Genomic DNA, 5,000 nt, shown 5'->3' with positions numbered 1-5,000 from the left:
CGGTCAGCCGCACCTTGAATCCGCTCTCCAGCACCTTCCTCGGACTCATGCTCTGCCAAAGTCGGCCTCCCATCTTCCAGGAACCAGCCTGGAGCTTCTAGCGGTCAGCCGCACCTTGAATCCGCTCTCAAGCACCTTCCTCGGACTCATGCTCTGCCAAAGTCGGCCTCACATCTTCCAGGAACCAGCCTGGAGCTTCCAGCGGTCAGCCGCACCTTGAATCCGCTCTCCAGCACCTATCTCGGACTCATTCTCCTCCAGGCCGGCCTCACATCTTCAAAGAACCAGCCTGGAGCTTCCAGCGGTCAGCCGCACCTTGAATCCGCTCTCCAGCACCTTCCTCGGACTCAAGCTCTGCCAAAGTCGGCCTCCCATCTTCCAGGAACCAGCCTGGAGCTTCTAGCGGTCAGCCGCACCTTGAATCCGCTCTCAAGCACCTTCCTCGGACTCATGCTCTGCCAAAGTCGGCCTCACATCTTCCAGGAACCAGCCTGGAGCTTCCAGTTGTCAGCCGCACCTTGAATCCGCTCTCCAGCACCTATCTCGGACTCATTCTCCTCCAGGCCGGCCTCACATCTTCAAAGAACCAGCCTGGAGCTTCCAGCGGTCAGCCGCACCTTGAATCCGCTCTCCAGCACCTTCCTCGGACTCATGCTCTGCCAAAGTCGGCCTCACATCTTCCAGGAACCAGCCTGGAGCTTCCAGCGGTCAGCCGCACCTTGAATCCGCTCTCCAGCACCTTCCTCGGACACATTCTCCTCCAGGCCGGCCTCCCATCTTCCAGGAACCAGCCTGGAGCCTTTAGCGGTCAGCCGCGCCTTGAATCCGCTCTCAAGCACCTTCCTCGGACTCATGCTCTGCCAAAGTCGGCCTCCCATCTTCCAGGAACCGGCCTGGAGCTTCCAGCGGTCAGCCGCGCCTTGAATCCGCTCTCCTGCACCCATCCTCGGACACACGTTCTTGCCTTTGGACCCCTCCTCCAGGAGCCAGGCTGGAGCTTTTGCCCCCTTCCTCCATCATTTCAGGCCGTGGAAAGTGTCATCTTTCGGATTATCAATTCACCGTCCCAGTCTGGTACTCAGATATTTTTCCGAAAACTGGGTTTCTGAAATCGTGCAGATGGTGTTTTCGTCGTCTGCTAATAACCTCGTCGTGTGGGAGAATAGGGGCGGGCCTTGGGCTGACTCGGCCCATCGTCCCCTTTTCCCGTTCTCTGACAGAAATTTTTTCAAACTTTATCACCCCTGGTACTATAAACTTTTTCACCTCTGGTACTATGTGGCACTTAGAAAATTTTCTGAACCGGGATTCTCACCCCTGGTACTTTTTGGCACTTAGAAAATATTTCTCAACCGGGCTTCATGCCCCTGGTACTTTTTGACACTTTGACGTTTTTCTGAACCGGGCTTCATGCCCCTGGTACTTTTTGACACTTTGACGTTTTTCTGAACCGGGCTTCATGCCCCTGGTACTTTTTGACACTTTGACGTTTTTCTGAACCGGGCTTCATGCCCCTGGTACTTTTTGACACTTTGACGTTTTTCTGAACCGGGCTTCATGCCCCTGGTACTTTTTGACACTTTGACGTTTTTCTGAACCGGGCTTCATGCCCCTGGTACTTTTTGACACTTTGACGTTTTTCTGAACCGGGCTTCATGCCCCTGGTACTTTTTGACACTTTGACGTTTTTCTGAACCGGGCTTCATGCCCCTGGTACTTTTTGACACTTTGGCGTTTTTCTGAACCGGGATAAAGGTCATTTAAAGAGGTGTGTGCATGGTTCCTACTTATAATGGATATATGAAGGACTAAGGAGTCTGAACTTGTTCTGGCCCAAGGAAATCACTTTTTAACAAAAATCCGTATTTGGTCTTAACTCGGGAAAAGAAGGCGATTCCTGTGTTTTGATCTCAAAAGAGGCCATTTATCCGGGTTTGTGCAGGTTTATGCATGGAACTTACTTAGAATGGATATATATGTATGTATATATGAAGGACTAAGGAGTCTGAACTTGTTCTGGCCCAAGGAAATCATTTTTTAACAAAAATCCGTATTTCGTCTTAACTCGGGAAAAGAAGGCGATTCCTGTGTTTTGATCCCAAAAGAGGCCATTTATCCGGGTTTGTGCAGGTTTATGCATGGAACTTACTTAGAATGGATATATCTCTATGTATATATGAAGGACTAAGGAGTCTGAACTTGTTCTGGCCCAAGGAAATCACTTTTTAACAAAAATCCGTATTTCGTCTTAACTCGGGAAAAGAAGGCGATTCCTGTGTTTTGATCCCAAAAGAGGCCATTTATCCGGGTTTGTGCAGGTTTATGCATGGAACTTACTTAGAATGGATATATCTCTATGTATATATGAAGGACTAAGGAGTCTGAACTTGTTCTGGCCCAAGGAAATCACTTTTTAACAAAAATCCGTATTTCGTCTTAACTCGGGAAAAGAAGGCGATTCCTGTGTTTTGATCCCAAAAGAGGCCATTTATCCGGGTTTGTGCAGGTTTATGCATGGAACTTACTTAGAATGGATATATCTCTATGTATATATGAAGGACTAAGGAGTCTGAACTTGTTCTGGCCCAAGGAAATCACTTTTTAACAAAAATCCGTATTTCGTCTTAACTCGGGAAAAGAAGGCGATTCCTGTGTTTTGATCCCAAAAGAGGCCATTTATCCGGGTTTGTGCAGGTTTATGCATGGAACTTACTTAGAATGGATATATCTCTATGTATATATGAAGGACTAAGGAGTCTGAACTTGTTCTGGCCCAAGGAAATCATTTTTTAACAAAAATCCGTATTTCGTCTTAACTCGGGAAAAGAAGGCGATTCCTGTGTTTTGATCCCAAAAGAGGCCATTTATCCGGGTTTGTGCAGGTTTATGCAAGCAACTTACTTAGAATGGATATATATGTATGTATATATGAAGGACTAAGGAGTCTGAACTTGTTCTGGCCCAAGGAAATCACTTTTTAACAAAAATCCGTATTTCGTCTTAACTCGGGAAAAGAAGGCGATTCCTGTGTTTCTTTCAGAAAAGGTCCTTTTTCTGAACTGGGATTCATGCCCAACATCCAGGCTCTCGTGCCCTGCCCACAGACACAAATCCAGGCCGAGTTTCAGCACCTCTGCATGGACAGCATTCATGGCTGCTTTCCTCTCCCAACAGCCAGTCTCTCATGCCCTGCCCACAGACACACATCCAGGCCGAGTTTCAGCACCTCTCCTCGGTCCAGTATTCATGGCTGCCGTCCTCTCCCAACAGCCAGTCTCTCATGCCCGGCCCAGAGACACACATCCAGGCCGAGTTTCAGCACCTCTCTTCGGTCAGGCAATCATCCCTGCTCCCCTCTCATAACGTCCAGGCACTCATGCCCTGCGCACAGACAAACAGAACCCAGGCCGAGTTTCAGCACCTCTGCTCGGACAGCATTCACGGCTTTTGTCCTCTCACAGCATCCAGTCTCTCATGCCCTGCGCAATGACACACATCCAGGCCTAGTTTCAGCACCTCTCCTCGGTCAGGAATTCATCCCTGCTCCCCTCTCAGAACATCCAGGCACTCATGCCCTGTGCAATGACACATCCAGGCCGAGTTTCAGCACCTCTCCTCGGTCAGGAATTCATCCCTGCTCCCCTCTCATAACGTCCAGTCACAGACACAGATCCAGGCCGAGTTTCAGCACCTCTCCTCGGTCCAGCATTCATCCCTGCTCCCCTCTCAGAACATCCAGGCACTCATGCCCTGTGCAATGACACATCCAGGCCGAGTTTCAGCACCTCTCCTCGGTCAGGAATTCATCCCTGCTCCCCTCTCATAACGTCCAGTCACAGACACAGATCCAGGCCGAGTTTCAGCACCTCTCCTCGGTCCAGCATTCATCCCTGCTCCACTCTCATAGCATCCAGGCACTCATGCCCTGCGCACAGACACACATCCTGGCCGAGTTTCAGCACCTCTCCTCGGTCCAGCATTCATCCCTGCTCCACTCTCATAGCATCCAGGCACTCATGCCCTGCGCACAGACACACATCCAGGCCGAGTTTCAGCACCTCTGCTCGGTCCAGCATTCATCCCTGCTCCACTCTCATAGCATCCAGGCACTCATGCCCTGCGCACAGACACACATCCTGGCCGAGTTTCAGCACCTCTCCTCGGTCCAGCATTCATCCCTGCTCCACTCTCATAGCATCCAGGCACTCATGCCCTGCGCACAGACACACATCCAGGCCGAGTTTCAGCACCTCTGCTCGGTCCAGCATTCATCCCTGCTCCACTCTCATAGCATCCAGGCACTCATGCCCTGCGCAATGACACATCCAGGCCGAGTTTCAGCACCTCTCCTCGGTCAGGCATTCATCCCTGCTCCCCTCTCACAGCATCCAGGCACTCATGCCCTGCGCACAGTCACACACCCAGGCCGAGTTTCAGCACCTCTCCTCGGTCCAGCATTCATCCCTGCTCCCCTCTCACAGCATCCAGGCACTCATGCCCTGCGCACAGACACACATCCAGGCCGAGTTTCAGCACCTCTCCTCGGTCCAGCATTCATCCCTGCTCCCCTCTCACAGCATCCAGGCACTCATGCCCTGCGCACAGACACACATCCAGGCCGAGTTTCAGCACCTCTCCTCGGTCAGGCATTCATCCCTGCTCCCCTCTCAGAACATCCAGGCACTCATGCCCTGCGCAACGACATCACTCCGCAAAGGAAAGCTTTTGCGGTGTTTCTTTCTCAAAAAAGGCAATTTAAAGAGGTTTAAGCATGGAACCTACTCAGAATGAACATAGACATAACGGACTAAGGAGTCTGAACTTGGTTTGGCCCAAGGAAATCATTTTTTAACAAAAATCCGTATTTCGTCTTAACTCGGGAAAAGAAGGCGATTCCTGGGTTTCTCTCTCAAAAAAGGCCATTTAAAGAGGTTTGTGCATGGAACCTACTCAGAATGAACATAGACATAACGGACTAAGGAGTCTGAACTTGGTTTGGC

Source organism: Odontesthes bonariensis, unplaced genomic scaffold (assembly GCF_027942865.1).
Source record: "Odontesthes bonariensis isolate fOdoBon6 unplaced genomic scaffold, fOdoBon6.hap1 scaffold_254, whole genome shotgun sequence".
Classification (NCBI taxonomy): Eukaryota; Metazoa; Chordata; class Actinopteri; order Atheriniformes; family Atherinopsidae; genus Odontesthes; species Odontesthes bonariensis.
The sequence above is the reverse complement of the archived record's forward strand: the minus strand, read 5'-3'. Positions refer to the sequence as shown.